This window comes from Podarcis bocagei, assembly GCF_964188305.1.
Source record: "Podarcis bocagei genome assembly, chromosome: 4".
NCBI classification, from domain to species: Eukaryota; Metazoa; Chordata; class Lepidosauria; order Squamata; family Lacertidae; genus Podarcis; species Podarcis bocagei.
Genome location: NC_138128.1, coordinates 85,056,613 through 85,084,504, shown reverse-complemented (window position 1 = coordinate 85,084,504; position 27,892 = coordinate 85,056,613). Strand labels below are relative to the sequence as shown.

Genomic DNA, 27,892 nt, shown 5'->3' with positions numbered 1-27,892 from the left:
CATTGCTTTGGCTGGTACCCTCCTTGGCCTCCACTGGGTCCTTGTGCCTGCTGTCTATACACTAGGAATAGCCCTGCTGGATCAGACCAAAGGTCTATGGAGTTCCACATCCTGTTTCCCACAATGGCCAGCCAGATGCCTATTGGAAGTTCACAAATAGGACGTGAGGGCAATGAACTTCTTTTGTTGCTGTCCATCAACAACTGATGTTCACTGGCATGCTACCTTTCAAGTGAGAGATAGCATATAGCTATCATAATTAGCAGCCATGGATAAATCCATCCTCCCTGGATCCACTTTTACAGCCATCCAAGTTAGTGGCCATCACCACATCTTTTGGCAGTGAATTTCAGAATTCATTGTGCACTGTAAAAACTCTTCCCTTTGTCTGTCCTTCATCTCATGACAATCACTTTCAGTGGATGAATCCCAAACTTATGAGGAAAGAAAAACTCTATCCTCCCCTCTCTTTTTACTTTCATCACACTGCTAAAGCACTGTTAGTGTAGGGAGGGTTTATTTCAATTTTAAATGTGAAATTTTCTCAGGCAAGAGAGAGAGTTGGTGAGATCCTCCAATATGTATGTCAAATCCCCTTTCCCTTTATTAGAAAACAGAACAGCACCTCTGATCCCTGAATTTTAAAAGGCTAGTGTCTGATCATCAGTATTTTAACTAGTACTGTAAGACAGGACTTTCTAAAATTGAGTAGGAAAATAGAAAGGGAACTTGCTCAAACATTCTTGGGGAACACAGTACAGATTTAGATGTAGCACCATGCCAATCTGTGGACCATCCAAGAATTTGAGTCGAGGGGCTTCATAGTTAGCCCACACCTAGGAGTTGTAGGAAATTTGATTAAATGCAGCTGCTTATTAAATGTTTGGGCATTCTTTTGAGTCACAAACCGGCTAGAGTGTCAACACTTCAGTAAAATTAATTTCCTGAACCTTCTCTGCTGCCTGGAGGAGAGGGAGGTACACAGGCTATGTGACTCCAAAGGATTCTTTGATAACTCCCTCTTTCATAACAAACCAATCTCACTTCTTTCCCTCTCTGGGTTGCTGGGACTGGACTTCATGGACCTGTACTACTTCTTTTTTTGATGCAGAAAGCACCTCATTGCTGCTAAGCTTGGAAACCAAATGAGTGCCAGGTACTTAATGCCATAGTCTTTGTGGGACCCAGAAAGGCAGGGCAATGGGTAGCAATTAAGTGAGCATATTTAAGTGGCAGGCAGCTAAGGGACAGCTAAATATCTTTCTTCTGTGATCTGTCTGCTGCTCAGTCTGAAGAGGAGTTGCACTGCTTAGGGAGAAATGGGGACATAGTTGGTTCCTCCCAATCACCGAACTCCCAGGCTAGGGGCATTCTCTCCCAAAGGTTTCTTCCTGTCTTTATTCCCTTGCAAATATTCCCTTGTGTTAACCTTGTAGCACTTTCCGTAAAGCTCTAATGCCTTACTCCCAGCGCTGCTTATTTGAGCTGTACACTGCCTGACAAGGGAGTAATACTATTAATACACTGTTATGCTCCACAAATAAATGACAGCATCTCCTTCACCCAATTTCAATGTTTATTGTTGTTCAATATCAGCCTCCTTATAGTGCAAAAAGTACAAATTTTGAGTAGAATTTAAGAAAATCTTACATTATTTGTATTCAGGATTTGTTGCATTTTAATCCATGCCAGCGTGAGGGGGATTTAGGTGTGATTTGCTAGGCATTTTTGTCTTTTAATTAGAGCAGAAACATTTTGGGGAGAAAGGGAATATAAATACACTCAAAATAGAGACGTACACAAAATCTGAATTTCAAATACCCCAAACCATGAAGTGAAATATTGCATATTTATTTTTCCTGGTATGGCATTCTTGGTGGCAGCTCCCCAGCTCTGTAATTTCTCTTGGGGGGGGGGTCTTTCAAACCCAGATTTGGTTCCTTTTAGGACTGATCTACAGCACTTTCAATCACAGAATCCATCGTTTATTATGACCTGCAAGAAGAGGACTTTTTTTAAAAAAAGAAAGCATATATGCCCATATGATTAGGCAATCTGTTCAGATGGGTGGGATACAAATAATAAATCATCACCATCATCTACCTTTTCCCCTCTAGGTTTATAAGATGAAGGGAAAAGTGGGGCTCTTGTATCTTAATGATAAGAAGGGAGAATTGCTTACCACATCAAGGTGAGCAAAGGTGCACCTGCTGAAATTTCTTATTCTGCTTTAGCATTAAAACTACAGAAGACTTGTCTGCATTTGCAGCTAGTCACCCTCTCCCTGTGAAATCCTTTTTTTAAAAAAAACCAAAAACATGATGTACAGGCCAATGTTGCACTGCATACAAATCCCCTTCTGTGTGCCATACTACCAATATGACCAGTGGCCTAAGATGTTTGTTTTAATGCAGCCATCTATTGCAAAAATGAGAAACCTGCCCTGCCCACCCTAAATGCTGGTGGACTAAAACTCCAGTCCTCACTGACCTTTGGTCATGCAGGATGTAGCTAATTAGAGAAGTTAGTTAGTTACTTGCCGTATCTTGCGCAGGGCAACTCAACACAACTTACAGCCAAGCAACGAGACAGACACAAAACCCTGCATAGATATATCAAACCAAAAAAAAGAAATACACTAAAAACATTCCACCTGATTTTAAAAGGCCATAGTTAATCAGCCAAAGGCCTGGTTCAAGAGAAACGTTTTTGCATGGCACCTAAAGATATGTAATGAAGGTGCCAGGCGAGCCTCTTTGGGGAGAGCATTCCACAAGCGGGAAGCCATTGTAGAAAACGCCCATTCTCATGTTGCCACCCTCCAGACCTCTTGTGGAGAAGGCACATGAAGAAGGGCCTCAGATGATGACCACACAATCTGGGTCTGTTGGAACTGGATTTCAACCCCACCTGTAGTTCCATAGGTTCCCCGGATATGTATAATGATTGCTGTTCAATCTTCATGTATTTTTCAGTTCATTCATGTAGACAGCCATTTGTCTGATCACCTGTATTGAATAACAAATTATTGCAGATTTTTGAATATTGAAAGAAACCTGTTTCTTTTTTCTGTCAAAAACATAAATGTGCCACCAGTGATTAGCGTAGGCACATTATACCCAGTGGAGGATGCCAGGGGGGAAATATGTTTTTGTGTTTTCCAGTATGTTTATATATAATCATATACCTATGTAAACTAAAATACAAAAAATATATATTTTTTAAGTCTTCTGCCATGAGCCAGTGCATTATAAATAAATATCATTCAGCCTACGACAGGAGGAAAATGTTCATGGTAGCATTGCATCTATTAGCACCTTGCCAAGAGGGCATTAAAAACCTGTTCCACCAGCTTAGTATGAACTTTCTCCTCTGTCAGACAAGGACACGAAAGCTTTCTGTAGTGGTAGAAATGTGTGGGTGATAGGTGTGCTAAGAGGCAGGAGTGCACAAAAGGTTTAGTACTAGATTGATTCATTGTTCTGCTGCTCTGTACCTTCTGAAACTTAATAACTTGGCTACCCAGTTTAGCTAACACCAACTGCCTATTCAGAAAAACGTGTTTTCCGCATGCTGCTTACCCTGAATATTGATATGCAGATCTGAAGATGACTATTTGAGCATATTCCGCCAAGCTAGATCTTCTAAACGAAACACTTTATAGAGTGAGCTAAATAACCAGAAGAAAATAATGTAGACTTTTGTCCACTGGGAATCATTTCCCTTTCAGCTCTGAGCCTCTTTTCAGAATTTGTTTTGGAAAGGAGAAGGTTAAAAGTTTCAGAAGTTGCATTTGAGACCATCAGGAGGCAAGGTGGACGGGACACCAAAGTGTCTGCTCTGGGATGAGGGGAACGGTTACCCACTGTAGGCTTATAGGTTCAAAGCCCTGTAAAGGGTCCCCAGGCCATGTGCTACACCCAGAGACATACAGTACCAGGCTCCTCACAGTCTCTAGGCCCCTTTCTAATTCCCTCACCATCAATCACTGTGGGACAGCATCTAAGAGGAGTGGTTGGCTGGCAGCCCCCTCCCCTTTAACGCTCACTTAAAGTTTTATATGCTAGTGCATAGTGCAGACCACTTCCCCAGACCTTTCTTCGTAGCACACAAGCTGCCCCCTTCCTCCCCTTTGTCTCGTCTATCGTTAGGATGATGATGATGACGACGACGACTTAGAAGTAGGGGTGCAGGGAAAGAATTGTTTTAAACCACGATTGCCGGGTTATAATCCTGGTCTGTACTTTTAAAAAAACAACCCAAAAACTGATGAAGGATGAGACAAAGCATGTGTGGCTTCTCCTGCAGAGTTCTTCCCCTGGTCTTTTTGTCCTCCTCTCTCCCTCCTCCCTCGTCCCCAATACCAAATCTGCCTTTCACTGCAGGCCTGCCACAAAGCCAGTAAGGCAAATGTGGGAAGGGGGGTGTCTCTGGGCAGGGAATGAAAGGAACAGGGAGAGGGACAGAGACAGGAGAAGCTGCAAATGCTTCATGAGGAATTGTAAAGGGTCTGAGCAAATTTCTGGGTAGCAAACTGGCAACCCTGCTTGGAGCAATGATTTGTGCATCTAGAAATATATCCTTGTAAGCCTCTAGGTATTCAGGGCAGATTTTTTGGAAGGCCTCTGAAGCTCCACTCTTCTGGAACACCACCTGTTCTCTTGGTGCCAAGTCTAACATGTGCTAACAGGCCCTTATTAACTGCTTGCCTGATTGCCTCTCTCTGGGTAAGCACCTGAGAACCAGATCCTGCAATATCCTAGCAGGGCTTCTCTGAGGACATGCAAGTTGCTGAAAGAATTAGCTACATCTTTTCCAGCCTTTATATGAGGCTGTCTTAGGAGAGCGTTGATATTTACTCTTGCAATACAAAGATGATGCTCCTTCAATCTGTGTCCCGGATCCTTCACACTTTTGCTCTTGGGTAGGCTGTCCCTCAAATGAATGTCTCTCATTTTAAGGGGGCTTAGCTTGTGGGCGTTTTTTCTGAGTAGTTGGAATTGCAGAAAACACCCACAACTTTCTGAACTTATTTGTTGGCAGTTACCCTGTGTCAAGCACAACATTGTGTCCCTGCAAGGTGACTTGTGGGGCTGGATTAAGGGTGTTCAGCACCCACCAGTCCTGCCCTGTGCTATAGAAGCCTGTCTGGAGACACAGTGTGCAGGGAAAGTGTCACTGTTCCAAATGTGGCTGTGTGTTGCCATCCTTTGGCCCACTTTGCCTGGGCACCTGCTGAAGATGGTTGACCAGTTTTCTTAGTCATAGGAAGTTGGAAACCGCACAGTGGAGTGTTCCAGGTGCATTTCCTGTCCTCACTACTCAGGAAGAATCGCACCTTTAAACTGTATTGGAAGTGAGGGGCAGATGATAGGGCTCCCTGTTGCTGTCACCTGAGGTGAGATGAAATAACCTCTGGGGAGCATCCTGGCCATGCCTCTCTTGGGCCCTTTCATGAGGTAAAGGAGTGGCATTTATTTATTTAATGCATTTATATCTCACCCTTAAAAATAACCACCCAAGGGCAGGATCAAGGATCAATGCACATAATAAAACACACCAAGAAAGCAATAAAATCAAGATATAGTGCTGCTACTGGAGAAAGAGGAAAGTGTGCCAGAGAGGTTGAGGCTGGGAGTATCTGTCCCCACCCCTTGCACCTTTATAATTTCTCTGAACAAAATCTAAATGTTTTCCAACTGTTGGCTTCATATCTTTTCACAGCTGCAAAACTTCTTGCTTTCCAGGACCTGGTGCTGCTTCTCTCGTGTTAATATCTTTCCATGGCCCCTTTTGGGCTTGAAACATTTCCACTGTTGCCTTCTACTTGCTAGCTCTTCACTAGTCCATTTTCTCCACATCTGCTTTCCTGGAAACCTGTGGTTTGTTTTGTGCTTAAAATATCCCTTCCAATCTAACCTTTGAAATATATACTTCCTCTCTTTTTTTAAGTTGACTTTGTATGCATTGGTATGATTTGACCCAGGGCTTGTCTGAGCTCTCTTCACTGTTCCCAGTTGATTCTGATCGCCTCTCAACAAAATTACTCCCAATACATTGCCTGACTGTGGTGTTCCTGGTAGCTGTCATCTTCACTGTGTTAGGGCTGTCTAATTACTCTCCTGCAGAATCTGTAGCTCAGAAATCTGTACTTCCCTGATGACAGAAACTGCAACAATTCACTTTGTTTTGCTGGACACTCAGGCCAGTAAAGTAAACATACGTCAAAACCTTTCCTTGTCTTATGTTAACAGTGAGCCTGGTTCTGTGATCAAGGAACAACACACCCTCTGCTTTATTGCAACACAGAGATCTTCCCTGTAATAAATACTCAGCATCGCCTACAAATAAGGAACACAAATTATAATTTTGCTTTGCCTCCACTGGCTGTTTCTGTGCTCCCTCTGCTGGATCAGGAAGCGCACGCTGCCCCCAGAAAACCCCAAAGATTGCAGTAGTGCTGAAGCTGTATAAAGCGTAGGGGCTGTTACATATTCATGCTGACATACAAACAATATTATTGCACATTAAGATGTGCAGTTTACCTGAAAGGGGTGGCAAGTAAAACAGTTTGCTTACAGAAAGTAAATATCTCAGGCTGTTTATGTAGACAGCTTCAAATAAACCTTCAGATTTAGGGTTGTTTCAGTTAATCAGCAGTAATGGTAGGTAAGGAAGAGAATACAGAGATACAGCTTGTCAGCATTGCTCTTGAGTGAAAATAATTGCTTCCAAATAAAAAAAATACACTGATAAGGTATTAGTTGTAAATGACAGGGCCATTTCAAACAATATTAGCAAATTTCAAGCATATATATACACTAAATTATATTATTTAGTTATATATAACCAAATTGAGAACAAAATGTTTGTAGCTGGCATCTAAATCAGTATAGTGAGTATCCATGTAATATTAAGAGGCAGGGAGTTTCAAAGAATCTCACTGCTGAACTGAAAGATTGCCTCCTAGCATATAATGCAGAATGACTATTATATGGCCCTGGTAGAAGTGCAAGTCCTACAGATCGAAGCCATCCAGTAGGTGATCCTTTAATTAGGCTGTTTTTGAGATAGGGGAGTGTTACCTAGAAGACCGGACAACGATAGCGCTTTTTGGCATTAATCTAGTCAAGATCGATGGTCGTTTGAAAATTCATAAATATTTCTGTGGACATTCTCCCACTGTGGCTCTTCAGACCTATGGAAGACAGCCTGCTAGGAGACCATGCTTGGCTGCTAAAACAGCACATAGAAGGCACATTGCCTATAAGCAACCCATTGACAAAATAGCTTTCCCCAGAAAACACTGTGATTTGCCAGGGTAATTGGTAAACTTTGTCTTCGTCTTGATGGGAAAATGTCTGGAGAGCACCAGGTTGGGAAAGGAGGCTCTAAAAGAAAGAGCCGCGTAATGACTGTGGCAGGGCTAGCCAACCTGGTACCGCCCCCTGGCCCATTGCTGGCATCATCCCTAACCACTAGCTATGCTGGCTGGAGCTGATGGCAGTTGGGAGTCCAGCAACACCTGGAGAAGAGCTACATTGGCTGCCCCTGCAGTATGGGCTAATGGTAGGGTTGCTCAAAGCCATGCTACATAGACTGTACATGCAGTGCTACAGTGGAATGGCCACAGAAATGGAGTGGCACAACTAGCAGGCCCCAAAAAAGGAAGTGGAAATTCCACATGCTACAAATGGCATTTGCTGTGAGCTCAAATAAATGTTAATTTGTAGCATCTGGAGTTCCTTCATTCCTTCATTTTTTCTTTTCTTTTTTAACCTGCTTCTGTGGAACTAAACACCCACGCTTCCCTATTGCATGTAAGAACTTTTGCCTTGAATGAGATTAGGAGCCTATGGAGAAATTCCTTTTCAGGCAGCCCCACACACGTGGTCTGCCCACTGCAAAACGAGAGTATATACTCATGCTTGTGTTGGGATTCACATACGTAGGTGCCTGTTCTCGCTACATGGCCCAAGAGCATGAGGCTTTCTCCCCCCCCCCCCCAAAAAAAAAATGTTCCACAAGTACAACCTGTATGCAGGGAATATTTATGAAACAGCCCTATGGGGCAGCTTTGTAGAGGACATCCTGGCTTCAAGGGAGTGGCCATAGCTCTCCCCAACATGACATGGGTGCCATTAAACTGCTACTTTGGAGCACAGAATGAAGAAGATCCATTGTGGGTAGCAGGCAAACCATCCTAGTGCCATTGAGGGAAAGTGGATGTGTCAGGGACAGACAACAGTAGCCTATTGAGCTTTTGGTACTTGACATTGTATATTCTGTCCTGCAATCAAATTGTGAGCATGCAGATGCTTGGTACCTTTGGTAATAATGTGCCTTTTTATTGTAGGAAATTGGATCTTGTTATGTGAAGCTTCAAAGGGCCTAGTCATTAGCTGCCGCTAGATAGGAAGTGCTCGTGGAACACTCTGGTAAGATATTTCTCTTTTGACCAGTTGTATGCATACAGGTTATTTGTTCATTCTCGCTCCATTATAAGAAATTAGGGTAAGGATAAGTATATCTTGCATGCTACACAGCTGGCCCTGCCATGCAGCAGAGCGAAGCAACCTAGTCCTGGAGGCACCATAGATAAATGGCAGAAATTGGTGTCTGAATGATGCAGCAAGACCTTTTGGCATGTTGGCCCTAGCTGGGGGTGGTTGGGGTATGCCTTTTGCATAATGCCTTGGGCTGACACCATGCACACACATACCCATGATAGCTCAAGAATGGGGAACTGCAGGCCCAGGTGCCAAAGGCAGCCCTGACCACCAGAACTCACTCCAGGTCACTCCTCCGTCCCTCCCCATGCCACACCATCACCACCCTGCTCTGCATTCTCCTTGAGTGTTTTTGCCTGTCTGAAATGTGTCCTTGAACTATGACAATGGCTCTTGCTTGTCTGAATGGAGGACAGAGAGGGCGGAGATGTGTAGACACTACTATACTATACAAAAGTAAAAATAATAGTAGTTGTGGCCCTGCGAGGATGACCCAGAAAGCCTAGGGCAGAAAATGCACTAGTTAAAGAGCTATTGGTATGATTCATTTCAGGTGTAACGACACCATGCATGAGGAGCCTTGGGCTCATGTTCTGCCTCTTCCCCATGTGAGGGATGAAGATGAGAAGCTGTTTGATGAACCACAGTTTCTCGTGTTGAGACAAAATGGGAAACTGTGGTTTGTTAAAAACCGTGAATAGAAATGTCTCATCTCGTGTGCATAAGAGGGGGAAGGGGATGAGGGAGTGCACATGCCTGAGGCTCGGTATACCTCTTCAGCGTAACACTGCATAGTTGCATATTAGCCAGGCCTATGCTGGGCCTTGAGTGCTGTCAAACATTCCTGAGGTTCTGCACAGCCCTATTTTCTCTCCTTAGGCTCCTTTTCTATAAGAATGTCTGCTTGTTTTGTGCCGATGTGAGTGGCTGATCTAGTCTAATATGACAGTAATCCTAGCAAGCAGATGTGCCTTGGTCCTGCCTGCCATCTGCTCAGGTTGTTTAGCATCACATGAGGCTGGCCGGGGGGGGGGGGCACAACCTTTTGGATCTGCATGTAACCTATGTAAAATTAAAGCACAAAACTATTATTACAGCCAGTAAAAAAGGAGTACCTGGAAACATGAGAAGTATCCAGGTCAGACTCTTTGTTCCAATTATCCTAATATTACTTACTCTGACTGGCAACAGATCTTTAAGGTCTGGGACAGTTGTCTATTGCATCACTTGCTACCTGATCCTTTAAATTGGAAATGCCAAGAATTGAATCTGACACCTTTAGCATGCAAATATGTGCTCTGTCAGTGAGTTTGTGGCTTCTCTCTCATTGGATGCAAATTGGTTGGTCAGTTTCAGAGCTTTTTGAGAGACAGGCAATAGTGGTTGCTGTGGATAAGGAAAGAGATTGCAATCTGTGGCTGGTTCTTGCTTGTCCAGACAATTTGTACCCTTGTTTGTTTATGTGCTGGCCTGGTTTTTTGTTTTTGTTTTTACCTGCTGCTCTGTAGGCAGGGATTGAACTTTAAGAAATAAGAGATTTAGTTTGTTTGTTTTTACTTTATTCAAAACTGTTGATTTCTAAGGTGAAAGACTGCAGCCGGCTCAGAATGTAATAGGTGCAATTACTGCAAAGGAAAGTTGCATAGCCTCTGTTGCCCTTATTAACCAAACTGACTTCTCTCCCACTCAAGACTGTTTTCTGCCTCCACATCCATCTGCAATCATTAGACATTCCTTCTGGCAGTACCAGTCACTCACACGGATGGAATAAACCATACATTTACTGGCAGAGCTGTTCCATCTCCCCCACCCCAGGCAAGGCTTTATGGAGCCTGGAGCTTGCATAACAGTTGACCCCAGCTCAGGATCCAGTAGATCGCAGGCTAGCTCAGTTCCTCCCCACCTGTTTCAGGGCCTTCCGCAGGCTGACACCAGTGGGAACCCCACTTGCCTCCAATTCACACTATCAATAGCAGCTGTTGCAACTATTGGTGAGCCAGGTTGCCCTCCTAGGAGCATTGGCTTCATTCCTGGCCTTGGAGATAATGGAATCATATATCAGTAGAATTGGGAGGGACCCCCTGCAATACAGGAATCTCAGCTAAAGCATCCATGGCAAATGGCCATCCAACCTCTGCTTAAAAACCTCCAAGGAAGGGGAGGCCACCACTTCTCTTGGACAGTGTTCGAAACTCCCATTGTTCTAGATGCATTTTGCAACAGGGAATTTCATTAGTGCTAGCAGTTTCTGAACTCTGGGCACAGTACTGCACCTAAGATTTCAGATTAAAACTACAGAGTGGAAGGAAAGGAGGACCTTTTTCTGCCTCCCCACTTCCAGCTACCCTCTGAAGACTGGAGAAGAGACCCTCTTAAGAAAATTGGGGGTGGGGATGGGCAGGAGAAGGACTAGACCATGTGAAAAATGAACAGAATATTTTAGCTGCAGTTCATTTTCAGCTTTGTATTCTTGTTATAAAAAAGCACACCTAGACATTCCATTGTTGCGCCCATAACCTAGGTTTAAGGTGCCATTTAGCTCCTAGCTTTCATATCTAAGTTTCTAACACTGCTTTTGGGAGTCCATTCCACTAACACATCTTACCATCAGAAAGTTCTTACTGGAGTTTAGTCGGAATCTCCTTTCTTGTAGCTTGAAGCCATTGGTTCGAGTCTTACCATGCAGAGCAGGGGAAAACAAGACTTGCTAAATCTTGCATGAAACAACCCTTTAGATATTTGAAGATGGCTATCATATCTCTTCTTAGTCTCCTCTTTTCCAGGCTAAACATACCCAGCTTCTTCAACCGTTCCTCATAAGGTTTCCAGACCCTTGATCAACTTGGTAGTCTCTCGTGGAGAGCAGCTGTGGTGTCACAGGCCACATTTGCAATCCGAGTTAACATTCTCTGATCTTATGACTGTGACAGCCCTGTTCTAGATGCTGAACTACATCATCATACATTACCAGATGCTAGAGTGATATACTTGGGCCTGCTTCAGCTTAGGTTATTTCCTTCAGTGCCCTAAGTAGTTAGCTGACACATCTTTATGCCCAGGAAAAGATAGAGCAAGATTTTTTGTGTAGATATATTTCAAATATTGTATAAGGGGAATACAGTGGCCGCCATCTCTCCTGGTACCCACATGTTTGTGTGTTCAAGCTAAGTGATGGATTTGAAGCAATTTATTTAATTCCTCTTTTTATTCATATCCCACCTTCCCTCTAAGGTGCTCAAGGTGGCATTCATGGCTCTCCCCCTCCTCATTTTATCCCTGCACCTGACAGTAAGGTATTTATATTTATTTCAGAGACTGAAAACCAAGTGGCATTGGGCAGTGTTTCTTTCTGTGTTGATGAAATGTGTTTTTAAGCAGTCTCGTGCTGGAGACAGGCAATTTCCCTTCTCCTCCCTCCGAAAGTTCAAGGCGGTTTAGAAGAAGGTCCACAGCTCATGGTGTGTGCACACATCCCCCTCTTTCACCTCTTGTTTAGCTAGATTTCGTGTTGCTTCGAAAACCTGCAAAAAACATTTAGCCAAAGGTAAGAGAAGGGCATCAGAAATATGGGGAGCTGAGCGTGCAAACCAAACCTCCTGTGTGTTCGATCCTTCAACGGTTCATTTTTGGCGAGTGTCACCATAAGCAACATCCACTAATCTGATTTGATAGCTGTCATCTTGAGAGCTGCAGTAATGCAAACAAAAGATGATAACTCAAACGAGGTTAGAGTGAAGAGCTGTTCCCCAAGTCTTGCTGTTGCCATGTGGAATCCCCAAGTCAAATTAGAGTGTGGCATTCGTTCCTTTAGCTCCTGGGAATCTGCAGTTAAGATTCAGACAAACTCTCTCTCTCATTTCCACTTGGAAACACAGTTCTTTGGAGACTCCCTCTAAACACCAACTGAGGTCTGATTCACGTAACTGAGAGGCTTATTTTCAAAACGTGTTGTCCTTTTTTTCTGGCATGGCAAACTAGTTCTGTGCATAAGGTTCACTACACTGCTAGATGCCAATATACCCAAAATTGGTTGCATCAGGAAGCAGTTGTGCTGCTTTTCAACTTTGCTGAGTCTAGTCATTATAGGCTGATATTCTTAGACAGGATGAGGCTGGAACTTTTCCACCCTTGAGAAAGAGAATTTATGAGCTGGGTGAAATAGCTAAGTGTGGGGCTTGAACTCTGGCCTACTTAGGGGTTTCAAAATGGAGATATTTTTTGGCCCTCCGCCTACTACTTTAGAAATGCTTTTCCTTTGATGGTAACTCTTACTGTTCTGAGAAAATATATTTGGGTATTTTGTTTGGCTTTATGTAGTTGCGCCACAAATTCCCAAGAGAAAGAGAAGACGTAATTCACAATAACAGACCAACACAGAATATACAATTGACTAAATCTTGGGTGCAAATTTTTGTCTGGAAGAACTAACACGTTGATACAGTGCAAAACACTCTTTATTGGCAGCCTGACCTGCACATACTGTACTTATTCGCAAATAAATTGCACTCTATCAAGTGGGGTTTTTCCCGTGTAAGTGTCCATAGGATTGCAGCCTTGTGGTAAAATAATTGCAAGATGGGCCTGTAGTTTCTCATGTCAAAGATTGGTACTTTAGCCGAGCTTTCTTCCTGAAAAGGTAGTTTACACATGCAGGAAAGTTGGTGGGTTTGTTTGCTTTGTTTTTAAATGTGAGGCTTCATTCAAATTATATGATCTCCCCAAAAGAACTGTACCACATGCTGTTTCCTTGTTCTGCTGCCAATCTCTGCTGAGAGAGGGTTCTTCGGCAAGTATTGCTTTCTTGCCTGAGTTGTTTAAGTCCAGCTTGTTTTTTACACACTTCACTGGGCCTTGATATTGCAAATGATACAGCTTTTTGTATGGCAGTCCCAACACATGGATAAATTTCTTTTCCTTGCCTCTCATACGAGCTCCAGTGCACACTCACAATGCAGGCTGGATCTTAGTTCAGGCTCCTTTTCTCTGTGTTGATTTAGATCTGTTTCTTTGCCTTCCTTTAATCTAGTTCTGTGGTGTTAAATTTCCTCTCTGGTGATTACAGAAGTATGAAAGGCTGGGGGGAAGTGAGAGAATCTACTGCCAGTGTGGTGGGTTATATAAATATGAATATGAAGTTGGGAAGGGGAGGGGAGGGGAGCCGGCAGGTGTAGAAATTTAGAGTGGTGTGCAGAATTGGTTGCACTTTGTTCATTACTTCAGTTTTTTTTAAAAAAAGTATTGGAAATACTTGCTACATGAATGGCCTGACTGATCTTAAGGCTTGGCTGCACCTTCATTTGGTAAGACCCGCCGACAGTTGCACCAATACAACACTGATATATTGCCTCTCACATTTCAGACACATCTCACACCACATAATCCCAAATGGGAAAGAAATATTTGCCTAGGAAGCACTGATTGACATGTAGAGGAAGGAGAGCAGGTTCCATATTGAGAGTTGTGGGTACTAATATAATTTTGCAGCAAATGAAATTAGTCTTTAGTGGAGAAAGGCTGTAGCTCAGTGGGAAAGCATCTGTTTCTCATGAACAAGGCCCTGGGTTCAATTGCTGCCATCCCCAGGGAAGAAATTGGAGACCCTGCCTAGAATCCTGGAGAGTGGCTGCCAGTCAGTGTAGACAGGACTGAGGTGGATTAGATTCCTGCATTGCAGGGGCTTGGACTAGATGAGCCTTCCAAGTCTACAATTCTATGATTCTATGGGGTTGACGAAGAGTCGGCTAGTATAAGACTGCTTCCTGTATTTTGTAACTGGTTTAAAATTGCATAATTTACATGCATTTCACAAATATTTACATAGAGCCACTTTTCATAATTTATTTTGTGTTTTTGTTGTTGATGGTGTGTGTGCTTTTGGTTGCTATTTTGTACCTGCAAGGAGCAAGGATCTCTGTAGGATATTAAAAGCCAGCTCCCAGCCACTGTAAATCTTCCTCAGCCACCTCTCCGATTTCTAAGATTTAACCCAGAGTTGTCCACACATTTCCAAGCATTTCTTTGTATCCGTAGGGTCTATCCGTTTATTTATATTTTGGCATTTGTGTGCTGCGCTGTAACACAAATTCCTCTCTCGGGCATGCAATGAAAACAATGCAAAATGAAACATAAAAACATAAATTCAATGCTAGATTAATACAACAAAAACAGATTTTGAAACGGAAAGGTCCAGGCTATATCAACTGTTTAGGAGGCCTGGGTAAACAGGTCTTGACTAGGCGCTGAAAAGGCCCTCTCCCTGGTGGTTGCCTGCCTTACTTCATTCATTAAGTAGGGGCACATAGAGCAGAAATTTACCCTTTTTAAATCTGAGCGATGGGGTGGTGGGGAGGTTTCTTCCACACACACAAACCCACCCACCCACCCACCCACACCCATCTGAGTGATCCGATGCCTCAGCAGCATTGGGCTTTGCACAGCTGGGGCGTAGATCCCAGCTGAGGGATTCGGTCCTGCTGAGGCATCAGGGTCACTCAGATGGGGGGGGAGCACTTTCACAGAACCCCCCACCCCACTGCTGGCTTGGGCAAGCCAGTGCCGGACTGGAGGCTCCTTTAAATGCTGAAGGGAGTGGCAACCGGGTGCCCCTCAGCCAAGCAATTTTAAAATGCGGAGGGAGGAACAAGCTATATCGGCACCTCTCCAGTGCAGCTTGCTTCTCCCTCTACACTGTATGAGGGCAGACCGCGATGTCAGTTTCACTTAGAGGTATATCGCTGGTGAAACTGCCATGCTTCCGAGTCCCTCTGCTAGCAGCACCCCCTAGTTGAAGTTGCACTTCTAGCAGAGGGTCTTAGGAGTGTGGTGGTTTCATCAGCGATATACCGCTAAGTGAAACCAACATCATGGTCTGCTCCTCATAGCAGTCCTGGGCGATATATTGATGTATCGCCCAGGCTTAGGCAGGATGTAAATGTACTAAATAAAAAGGCGGTTATTGTTCAGTCAAACTGAATGCAATGTTTTGGCAAGAGGGAAGAGAGGAATCCCTTGTCCTCCAGATAATTATTTATGGTTTGGCAAGGAGAATATGCTTTGCCTTCTTGGGAATGTAGGCTGCCTAGCTAAGCTTCCCATTCATGGACTCTTCCCAGTCACTCCTTCTGTCCAGGCTGCATGCCTTACCAGCTCTGCTTTTCTCCTTCCTTGAGTGTTTTTGTCAGTCTGGAATGTGCCCTTGAACTTTTGTTAATGCCTCTTGGTTGCTAGGATGGGGAGGGATACACATGGAAACTAGCCCCCTGTACAGAGGCAAAATTCACATTTGTTGCCTTGACTGCTTTTGCCTTTGGCCCCGTTCACTGCTGGCTTGTAGAAGGGAGTATGACCCTCTGGCTTGTCCCCTTGTCCCAAGGGGAGAGGAAACCATCTTCCAGGTGAAAGGCTGCAAGACCTTCATGAAATAGCAAAACCTGTCAAGAGCTTTTCTGCATGGTCACTTCTCTGAAGTTCAAGAAGGTTGTCATCAAAAGTATGTTTAAAGTATTTTCCTCAACACATTTTAGAAATGTGTGTGTGTGTGTGTGTGTGTGTGTGTGTGTGTTAGTTCAGAACAGTGTTGGAACATTTGGGAACTGGAAAGCTTTTGGGTAACTAAGTTCATATCTGCATATTAGTCTGGAAGGTCAGAGCAGTTCCTAGCAGAAGCTAACGAAGCCCACCTAATATGTCTACAGCTGGGCAAATATCCTCCCAAATAGCACTGTCAGCCTTCTCTCTCTCTCTCTCTCTCTCTCTCCCTCTCTCTCTCTCTCTCCCCCCCCCCCAGCCTTATTAAACCAGCTTGATGATCACATCTGTGATCAGGACAGAACAGAGTAATCAACTGTGCTCAGGAATTAAATATAAAACTGCAGCAACCCTGAAAAAAATATTTAGCAGCAGCAACATAATCCTATTCGCTGCACATTATCTGCAGCCAGTATCTGCTGCTAGAAGAGCTCTCTATGTTATTTAAATGACTTCATCACATTTGGATCATTAGGAGGCATTTTATAGGATTGAGGTTATTTGACAGAAAGTCAGGGGTGAATTTTATAATGTGCCTTTACTTTTTCCCCTCCAAAAACACAGATTAGAGGTTTTACAATAACAATTACACCTTGGGTTGCAGCACTATTTCCTCTGCTTCAGACCATCGTGCATATCATATGTGGCCAAATTCTCTGTTAACATGTATCTAAATAAACACTCAGGAGAAAAAGGAAACAGAAATACTGTGTGATGTAGGAGAAATTGCTGAATTTGAATTTTTTTTAGGATCCATACTTTAAGGACAGTTGCCCCGTGATTCTGTCATTTTGTTTGTAGGGGTGGGGAAAATTGTGTCAAAGATGATGAGTGCAGATTTGCAAAAATGTATGCAGGACGCAGAATTTTATGGTGAATTGTCCATGTATGTTTCTTCACAGAGTACATGCAGGCTGCATTCAGACAATACTTTATTCCATTTCCTCGACATTTCATTATTATTTCCACCTTTTATGTGATCTTTCTTGTCTTGTACAAGCCGCTTATAGGTAGGTGGTGTTTAGGCTGTTCTGGGTGTAGTGGCATTTCCCCTGGAAAGATCAGATGTGCACTTTTTTAGTCATTTCAGATCCAGTTTTCCTGCGGTGGCCCAAGTGGTCTCTCTAACATGGAGCACCTTTCACCAACTCAGGCTGATATGCTAACTGTGAATCCCCCTTGGCAAGCTCTCCATATTCTGATAGCACCTCACCTAGACTATTGCAGCACATTATACCCGGAGCTTCCTTGGACAGCTATTCAGAAATTGAAGCATGTGGAAAAGACAGCATCTGGTTACCAGCTTGGACTGGGTGAAGTAGGAAGTGTATATTAACAGTTCTGAAGTAGCTACACAGCTGCCAGGCCATCTTGGAACACAATCCATACTGGCGCTTCTAACCCTTTAAAGTCCTAAACTGCTTGGGAAGTGGGAACCGAAAAGATTGCTGGCTCTTTCAGGAATCTGTCCTAATATTCAGCCGAAGCAATCTTCTACAAGTGTCTTTTCCATCACCATCAGACGAGGATGCTGTGACTGAGCCTACTCAGTCATGTATTCCATCTTTGAAATTTCCTCCCAAGGGAGGTTCGTCAGGTACCATCCCTGTACTCTTTTTAATGTCAGGGGAAAAGTTGCTAGGCTTTAATGTGATTTTTTTAAAATGCTGAAATTTGATTGCTGCTGTTACCAGTTTGGGTGTACTTTTCATATTGTTCATTCAAACTGTGGATAAGCTATTCCCAGCATTTCAGCTGAAGAAAGGCTAATATATTTCTTAAATAAAATGGAAAGAAATATTTAATAGGCATTGCTACTCTGTCTAGGGATTTAATTGGAAGCTACTTAGTTAAAGCCATGGATGTGGAGTTTGCACGTGGCCAATGCTGCCTGGATGAAATTTGTTGACTACACTGTCAGTTCATTTTATCTTCACTCTCGGATCAGTGGACAGCACTTTTGCTTGGCTGGTATCAGAGGGAGTTCTTCTGTCTTATGTGTAAGGTGCCGAGGGAAGGGGAGGAAAGTGTTTCACAAAATGAACTCCCCAAATAAGTTATGATTATAGGTTTATATAATTTATGTTTGTTTCCCCCCAGGACAAAATATAAGAGAGATGTTTAGGTAAGAGAGCATAGAGACGATGCTATCATCAGCTGAATTTGTATCTGCCGCCAAACATGAAGCTACGACAGAGAAATACTGTTGAATGTATGGGATTGTCAGTGGCGACCTGTCAGGCAGGCACTCCCTGAAATTTAATTTCAGGGGGCAGAATTTTAATACCTGGCCATGCTGCCATTGTATCCCCATATTTCTTCCCCATCATACATTCCTGTTTGAGGGCACACTCCTGGGCTGATTAAATGGCCAACTGCATGAGTCCTATATTTGGGGGTATGTGCACACAGGCATTTTTCAAAACAACCCATTTTATTTAGCATGTTAATTAGTGCTTTGCACCACAGATTTATGCTTTGACAAAGTGCTTCTCATCTTTCCAAAAGCAAACGAACATGTATGCTCCATAAAATAATATGCTATTGGACTTTTAATAAACTTGCTAGGAGAACCTGAACCATGAGATTGCTGTGCTAGAACATTATTAAGGCCAGAATGAATTGCTGCAGAACTCTATACTAAGCAAACGAATTGTTGCATCCATACTGCTAGGTAGCTGAGCTTTTGCACGGAGATGCTGCAGGAAGAACGTGGTTCTGTGGGACTTACTTTTGATGTGGCATGTTTAGAGTAGGTCTAAGAGTTTGGGGTTTATTTCTTACATTGCTGAGCTACAAAAATATGTTATCTGCTGTTTAAAAACGAGCAATCGCCATTCTGTACCAAGACAACCCAATTTTTGTACTAAATGAAGGCAAATTCTTTGACGTATATAAAATGCAGTTGTCTGCTTAATTTGCATCATTTATTCTACTTCTGTTAGTTATGACAGAGGGCCAAGATGCTATGCAGACTATGTCCATCTTCTCCTGTGATCACTAAGTCCTATTGAGTACCAAGGTAAAAGGTAAAGGTAAATGACCACTGGACGGTTAAGTCCAGTCAGAGGCAGCTATGGGGTATGGTACTCATCTCATTGCCACCACACTACCCAAGGGCTTAAACTTGATTTTTTTCTTTTAAGGCTAGGATTCTTGGTGCTGTAACCAATACCGAAGGTTGCTGTCGATATCTTTCTTCCTACCCCCCCCCAACTCTCCGTACTTGTGCAGATTTGTAGGATTTATACAGGTGTGTTATAATGATTATGTTATTATCATGCTGTCTTATTATTATGCTTTTTATTAATGTGCTTTGTAAAATGTGTTCTTAATGTTTTACACTGCCCTGGGATCTTTTGATAAAGGATGGTTTATAAAGGGTGGATTTTCCCAGTTCCCAGCTGTGTAATACATCCTATGGCAAAGTTATCCTTTATCTTCAACATTTGTGGAAGTAGAGGTGTTTTCACAGCTACTGGTGTCAGTAGAAGTAGTTTTATTGCCACTGCAAACTGAAAGGTTTTTTCAGATGCTCCCAGAAGTGTGAAACAGGTACTCTTGCATGAAAGGGCTTTCTATTTTTTAGTGTTTACACACTATTACTGGCATTATAATGACAGTCATATATTTGTGCCTTCCCTCCCCCCAATTTAATTTGGATTCATCTACTTGCACAGGTGTGCTTTCGAACTGCTAGGTTTGGAGCAGCTGGGACAGAGCAATGGGAGCTCACCACCGTTGCGCGGATTCAAACCGCCAGCCTTTCAGTCGGCAAGCCCAAGAGGCTCAGTGGTTTATACCACAGCTCCTGCCAACCCAGGAGTTCGAAAGCACACCAGTGCAAGTAGATAAATAGGTACCACTGTGATGGGAAGGTAAACAGTGTTTCTGTGAGCTCTTGCACTTGTCACAGTGTCACGTTGCACCAGAAGCGGTTTAGTCATAGCGGCCACATGACCTGGAAAGCTGTCTGTGGACAGATGCTGGCTCCCTTGGCCTGAAAAGCAAAATGAGCACCACACCCCATAGTTGCCTTCACTGGACTTAACTGTCCAGGGGTCCTTTACCTTTTTTATATACTGGAATTAGTGCTAAACCTCCAGAACAGTGGTTATCTTTGGGTAGGTAGATTCAGATGCCTATTTTTCTTTCTGCCTGGGTGATTTTTCTGTAATTACTGTGCAGTGGGATCTGTGAGGAACTGGGTCACATAATGGATATCTGTTACATCTGCAGCTAACTGAACGCTAAGTCAACACTTTGAGTGTGTCATGTGACCCATATCCACTGTGTAGAGATTGCAACCTTCCCTGCAAACAAACAAGTAAGCAAGCAAGCAAAAAACACAACTCTTGCAAAATCGTCTTCCAATGAGGATATTGACTAATGGGCTTTCCTCAAAGAGCCTTGAAGGGTTAAGCACACTATGCAATTAATTTTTGTCCACACTATTGTAGTGGTAACAGGAGTGCCAATTTATGGTTCATTAAATACAAGGGCTAATCAGTAACCAGTCTGGTTTTAATTCCACTGGCTTCATGAGCACATGAAGGTCACCACAGGACTCAATGAAGCTTTTAAACCAAATTAATGTTACTGTGCTGAGCTGTTTGATATTTGCAGAAAGCATGCCAGTGTGTTGGAATGTGCCTTGACCCAAAAATGTACTTGTTATATAACCCACTTAATATGTGTTTTTATTTCCAGCGGTCATCTGGTACTAAGTTACCCTGTTCTAGCGTTGCAATATAACTGACAAGTGAAATTCTATTGTAGTTCCAGAATAAGAAGCATCTGTATATATTTCAGTGAATGGAGCACTTAATCGCACACAAACCAATACTTTAGGGAAGGGGTCGCCAATCTTTTTTGGACCAGTGGACACATTTCAAATTCTGAGGTAGTCACAGAATAACTGCAATGGGGGTGATTATGACAGAGTACAAAATGGCTGCCTTAGCAAATGTGGCATAGCACAAAATGAGAACCTTATGCTTTTCGTGAGAGGTCAGCTATGACTTGCCGGTCCTGAGTGTGGAAATCCCACAACGTTGATTTTAGACACACACACACACACACACACACACACACACACACATATATATATATATATATATATTTGCTTTCGTAGATTTTCACGGGTACAGGAATGCAGGTTTTGGTGTCTTCGGGTGTCTTCCCGTGTAAGAGTTGGGGTGTCTCAGGCGACGTTTCGACGAGGTCTCACTCGTCATCTTCAGGCTGGTGCTTTCGGCTTCTTGTTACTGGAACAGAGCAGGATCTCAGTGTTTGAGTTCCTATAAATACTGTTGAGGGGGTGTGGTGTATAGCCTCCAACGTTCTGGGCAGAGAGGAAGTTCCCAGGTTAGTGTGCCTTTTCTTCTTTTGTTCATTAATTACTTGAGGGATATCTTGAGTGATTTCTTGAGTGATATTCTGAGTACCACTTAGGAGGGTCATTAGGTGTGGATTAGTTGCTAAAGCTTTCGTGTCTTGACCTCTTGAGCTTGTGAAGAGTTTTTCTGAGAAGATGGCTGTACTGCACTTAGTTGTGCTCTGGCTTGGCTTCGAGTATAGGGGCGAGCTGTGGTTTTGTGCCCTGTGCCAGCCAGATCTGTGTAGGGATTGCAGGGGGGTGCAGCATCCGGAGGTGCCACTATGGTTTGGCTACTGGATGGTGTCTGTAATTTATCAGTGGAGAGGGTCTGGGTTTGGGTCTGGTGTGGTTGATTGGAGATGGCGTTCTGTGTGCCTCTGGTTCTGGTGTCGGTTTTTGTGGGGAGGGCTAATTTCCAGATGTCTGGCAGGCGGGACGTGTCGTCACGCTTGTTCATGTTGTGAGGGTGTTTCTCTATCTCGATGGCTTCCATGATTATTCTCTTGTGGTTATGTTCCATGTTAAAGAGCAATTTGGAATCTGCAAAATTAATTTCGTGTCCTGTTTCTTTCATGTGTTGGTAAAGAGAGGAAGTTTTTTCTTCTTTTTTGACGGCATTCTTGTGTTCTGCGATACGTGCATTTATTCGTCTGTTTGTTTGTCCAATGTACGTGGCTGGGCAGACTTTGCAGGGTATTTCATAGACCCCTTGGTTTTCTAACTGGATTTTATCTTTGGGGTTTCTGAGGATATTGGCTATTTTTTGGTTGGAGCAAAAGGCTGTTTTGATATTGTGTTTATGGAGGATTTTGCTAATTTTATCTGTAGTGCCCTTGATATAAGGAAGGAGGGCCATGCCATTGTTTTCTTCTGTGTCTTGGTTTTTGGGGGGTGTTTCTTTTTGGATTAGCTTCGTAACCCTGTTTTGCTGGTATCCGTTGGCGATTAACACATTTGAGAGATTCTGTAACTCAGTTGTCAAGTGGTCTTTGTCAGCCAGGCGTTTGGTTCTGGAGATGAGAGTCTTGGCTACGGAGTTTATTTGTGCAGGGTGGTGGTGTGATTGTGCATGTAAGTAGCGGTTGGTGTGTGTTTTTTTCCGGTAGATAGTGTGTCCTAGGGAGCCATCAGGTTTTTTGTAGATTAGGACGTCAAGGAAGGGAAGTTGGTTGTTGGCTTCTATTTCCATAGTGAATTGTATTTTGGGGTGTAGGCTGTTGAGATGTGTGAGGAAGCTATCTAGTTTTTCCTTCTCGTGTGGCCAAATTACAAAGGTGTCGTCAACATATCTGAGCCAAAGTTTGGGTTTGTGTTCTGACTTGTCTAAAGCATTGGTTTCAAAGTGTTCCATGTACAGATTTGCGATGACCGGTGAGAGGGGTGATCCCATAGGTGCTCCTTCTATCTGTTTGTATCTTTGTCCATTGTGGATGAAGTACGTGTTGGTTAGGCAGTGGTTGGTCAGGTCCAGGATGTATTCGGGGGGATTGTATTTGTTTTGAATGGCTGTCAAGGCTTCATTAATGGGCACTCTTGTGAAGAGAGATACAACATCGAAGCTCACAAGTAGGTCATCGGGATGTAGGTTTTGCTTCTTTATTGTTTCTATGAACTGGAAGGAGTTTGTAACGTGTGAAGCGATAGATTCTGCATAGGGCTGAAGCTGCTTAGCGAGAAATTTAGCGAGATTTTGTAGAGGTGAGCCTATGGAGCTGACTATTGGTCTGAGTGGTGTTCCTTCTTTGTGTATCTTGGGGAGACCGTAGAGTTTGGGGCATCTGGATGATTTTTCTCTGGGGATGATTCTTAGCTGGATTTCTTCACTGATAGGAGAGGCTTTTATTTTGGATTTGGTGGTTTTTTCCAGATAGGTGGTGGGATCTGTTTTTATAGGTTGGTAGGTAGGGTCTTGGAGTAGATTTGATAGTTTTGCTTGGTAGTCCGATGTGTTCATCACAACAGTGGCATTACCTTTGTCTGCTGGGAGAATGATTATGTTGTTGTCTTTCCTCAGGTTGGTGAGTGCTTTCTGTTCTTCTTTGTGTAAATTGCTTCTGGGTGGTTTGCTGGAGCAGAGGATGTTGGTGACTTCAAGTCTGATTTTATTGGCTTCATCTGGGTTGATTTTGGTTAGGCTAGCTTCGACTCCGCATATGATGTTTTCCGTGGGGATGCGTCTCGGGGCGACTGCAAAGTTGAAACCTTTGGAGAGTACTTTGGTTTCAGTTGAGGTGAGGATCCTGTCTGATATGTTATGTACTGTTTGTTTCATGGGTTGTTGTGGAGGGTGGCTTGGCTTCTGGCGTTTCTCTAGTTTGTGGAGTTTGTTGGTGTGTGTGTCTGTCTTATGTGAGGACTCAGTTTCAGCTCTCCAAACGGCTAGTTGTTTGCATTTGTCCCAGAGTGCAGGGTGGATTTTGTTACAGAGTTTGAGGTGAAGAGTAAGCAGATCTTTGTTGGTTTGGTTTAGTAGGTATCTTTTCTTATGTAGTTCGTTTCTGATTAGGGATAGTTCAGTTCGTTTCAGGATCCTTTCGGTAGCTGGGGTTTTAGAGTGGAATTTAAGTTGGAAGCATGTGGGAATTAAGTTGTTGTCTCGGCAGTTGCGTAGGAACAAGAGATCACATAAGATGGTGGCTCTTCGGATTTCTAGTTTCTCGTAGGTTCTTGTCAGCTGGAAGGTTTCCTCCCCGTAGAGGTGAGATATTTGCTTTCGTAGATTTTCACGGGTACAGGAATGCAGGTTTTGGTGTCTTCGGGTGTCTTCCCGTGTAAGAGTTGGGGTGTCTAGGCGACGTTTCGACGAGGTCTCACTCGTCATCTTCAGGCTGGTGCTTTCGGCTTCTTGTTACTGGAACAGAGCAGGATCTCAGTGTTTGAGTTCCTATAAATACTGTTGAGGGGGTGTGGTGTATAGCCTCCAACGTTCTGGGCAGAGAGGAAGTTCCCAGGTTAGTGTGCCTTTTCTTCTTTTGTTCATTAATTACTTGAGGGATATCTTGAGTGATTTCTTGAGTGATATTCTGAGTACCACTTAGGAGGGTCATTAGGTGTGGATTAGTTGCTAAAGCTTTCGTGTCTTGACCTCTTGAGCTTGTGAAGAGTTTTTCTGAGAAGATGGCTGTACTGCACTTAGTTGTGCTCTGGCTTGGCTTCGAGTATAGGGGCGAGCTGTGGTTTTGTGCCCTGTGCCAGCCAGATCTGTGTAGGGATTGCAGGGGGGTGCAGCATCCGGAGGTGCCACTATGGTTCCTTTGGACCTTTGTCACACTCGGCATTTATTTTCAGAATTATGTCCATTCAACTTAAATCAGGTTTGCTTCATATAAGGACTTCCACATTTAGGTCTACTTCTGCTCTTTGGCTAGTGTCAAATAACCTCTGTTTTTTATATTTGCAATGAGCCACTTGTCCCAGCATGCTTTGCTATAACCTGATAGACTTTTGTACTAAGTACATGCTAGCTTAACATGCAGTCTGAAAAGCATATCCCCTGTTCCAGCTCAATACCATTGCAAACTGTAGAGTGGAACTTCTGCCATGTTTTCTCTTGGATTAACACCCACCCTGCGGGGGATTTTGCCAACTTGAGAGCGTGCACATTTTGTTGTTGTTGATTGTGTGTGCATGTGTTTTAACAGTCGCTGTTTGGAATACCCAGCACTGACCCTGAATAATATGTGAGACTATGAAGTCCTTCAGCACCCCAGAGGCTAACAATTTTATTATGGCATAAACTAGTTTTTAAGGTGCTACAGGACTCTTCTTTATGTTTGCTATGCCTCTGAATAATGAAAATTGCAATTTTCAGTTATTGACTTTTTAAGATATATGTGTTAAGTTTTTGTCTCTGAGGATACTAGGGAGTGCTTGTTTATGGGCAGTGGTATCAACTACTACTAGGAAGACAACATAGGAGTTTGGCAGACTTTAAGAATAGAAGTTTCACACTTCAAAGGACTTTGGAGCAAGGATTGTGGATAACTGGAGGCCTTTGTAATGGAAGAAAAATAATACAAAGGCACAAATGAATAAATACATAAACATTGTTTAATATTAGTAAATTGCAGCTTCTCTTTGTTTTTGGTGAATGCAGTTGTATATTTTATTTAGTTTGCTTTTCATTTATGTAAAATCAAATTTTAAAATATTCACTTTCAGACACATAGGGGTCGTCTGTATGTTTCTCTGCCTACATGCAATAGGATCAGAGATGTACCTTGGGTTTGCCCACACTCCTCATTTATTTGAACACTGACTCTTCTGATCCTGAATATTAAAATCCATTTTCTCCAGTGTAGATCAGGCAGTCTTCTTCCTGTGTATGTAGGATGTGAAGGGGTAGATTGCGCCTTCCAACCAGACACGTGTGCCTCCCAGAGATCTGCATGTGAGTGTGGTGTGCACTGTATATGTGAAATCAAACATAAGTAGGCCTAAAAAGCTTGACTGCTTTCCCTTGTACAGTCCAGGAATCAACCATTTGTAAATGGCTATAAGCTTGCCACCCATTTTTCATATATTTGCCTTATTCAAATGTCCCACCTGCTCAGACGTTATTTGCATGGAAGGGGATGCGCACTTGGTGGCGCAGGCAGGAAGGAACCATTTTGTTCTCCCAACTCATAAGCAGAAGATCAAGAAGAAAGTGTGTGTGTGTGTGTAGAAAGCATCAATAAATTAATGTACGATTTTCACATTAACAGAGGGCAGTACACCACAAGAAGCAACATATTATTTTACTTACATGACTACATTGCATAAATAAGAAAGTACATTTTGATCCAGGCCCTAGTGGTTTCAGTGTCTTGCAGTCACATAAATATGCAGATTTCCCAGTTTAGGTATTACCGTCCGTGTTCAATGAGACGGCGAGGTGAGAATTATGCTCCAACCCCTCAAAAAATAAAATAAAATACCACACAATCAAGTGTTTCTGTCTAATACATTACCAAGTCATGGGTTTTGTTGTACCTGTCCTTAAAAAAGAAAGAAAAAAGCTTTGTAATAGTGAGTCCCTGGCAGCCTTAACAACAAATAACGGTGTTTTTTAGCCAGGGGTGGGTGGAATAACCGCTTTTGAAGGCACAACAGTATTTTAACTGTAGCTCATAAAAATTGTGTGGTGTAATCCTATCGAACAAGATAGAAGAAATCTGAAAAAGCTCTGCTCAATAAACTGATACATTCTTCAGGAAATTGATGGTAGTTCAAAAGCTGTTTCTTCAGATAGCAATCATTGGGCTTAAGCTTGCTCAAAATGAGTGCTCAGTTGGAGCATGGCGAGGGGCCCCCAGATCTGCTTTAGAATGGTCCCTGTTTAGTAGACAGGGTTCATGGCCTTATCTGAAAGGGGATTTTGACACCTGACACTGCTGCACAGAGGGAGGGGGCAGAGGCAGGAGAAGAACAGCGAGCGAGGAATATAAATCCATTTTGAACTGAGTGTGGTTTCTTGTGCCTTAAGTATCATTTGGGTTTTATTTGTATGTATAAAGGTTTATTCAAAGAGGATTTCACTTTTATTAAGTGGCCAGCCGGGCTGCCTTAAAACGTGAAGGTGCAATTAAAAGATAAGAAGTCAAAGGAAAGGCGTAGGCTTTGCCTCTTCTGGAGGCAGGCATTTTCCCCCTAGTTCATTCAAAACCTCTGTGGCTTGGGCATAATCCCAGTGCAGTTTTGTATGTTAAGGATCAGCAACTTCATGTCCTGGAGCTGAATCTGACCCACTGGGTGTAACCAGCTCTTCCCACCCCCGCCCCAGTTGCTAGCGCAGTGGTGGTAGAGAGGGACAAAGGGAGCAGCGGTTGTGGGAATAGCACTTACTACCTTCTGCTGCCCTTTCTTGAAACTGCCCCTTCTGTAAAACCTGTTGCTGGTCAGAGTTGTATATGCACTGAGCCTACAAACAAAGAAATGATCCCTGTGTAAAAGGACAGAGGTGGAAGTTGCCTCAGTGATCCTGATCACAACTGCTTTCCATTAGTTGTTTCTACAGTTTTGGAACAACTGAGAAAGGTTTCATAGAACTTGAGGAAGAGTGAAGACCAACTCAGGTGTTCTGCTGTAAGTACCGTATTTTTTGCTCTGTAGGACGCACTTTGTTTTAGAGGGGGAGAAAAAGAAAAAGAAAAATTCTCCCCCTCTCTGCTCAGCGCCCCTTCAGCGAAGTGGCAGGAGAAATGGTGCGCACCGACCCCTCTCGCTCTCCAGGCTTCAGCGAAAGCAATGCGTAGCCTCCAGAGCGCGCAGGGAACGCTCCCTCTGCGCTTCGGAGGCTTCGCATTGCTATCGCTGAAGCCAAGGAGCCTGCATTCGCTCCATAGGACGCGCACACATTTCCCCTTAATTTTTGGAGGGGAAAATGTGAGTTCTATAGAGCGAAAAATACGGTAAGATGGTTTGTTTCCATCTTTAAAAAGACCCCCACGTGTTCTCATCTCACCTTTCCCCACGGTGGGCTCTGTTCTTACCA

The 27,892-nt window shown here is 43.3% G+C and overlaps 1 protein-coding gene across 11 annotated transcripts in view; it reads left to right on the top strand.

Moving 5' to 3' along the window:
- The window catches only part of ZMIZ1 (zinc finger MIZ-type containing 1), a 375,238-nt gene that overhangs the window by 156,627 nt on the left and 190,719 nt on the right, over window positions 1–27,892 (top strand). For 10 of the 11 annotated variants that reach the window (XM_081191309.1, XM_081191313.1, XM_081191312.1 and 7 more), the window contains one exon: window positions 8,357–8,438. The exons of the other annotated variant lie outside the window; for it this stretch is intronic. The gene's annotated coding sequence lies outside the window, so the exon portion shown is untranslated. The remainder of the gene's footprint in view (window positions 1–8,356; window positions 8,439–27,892) is intronic. 11 annotated transcript variants of the gene reach the window in all.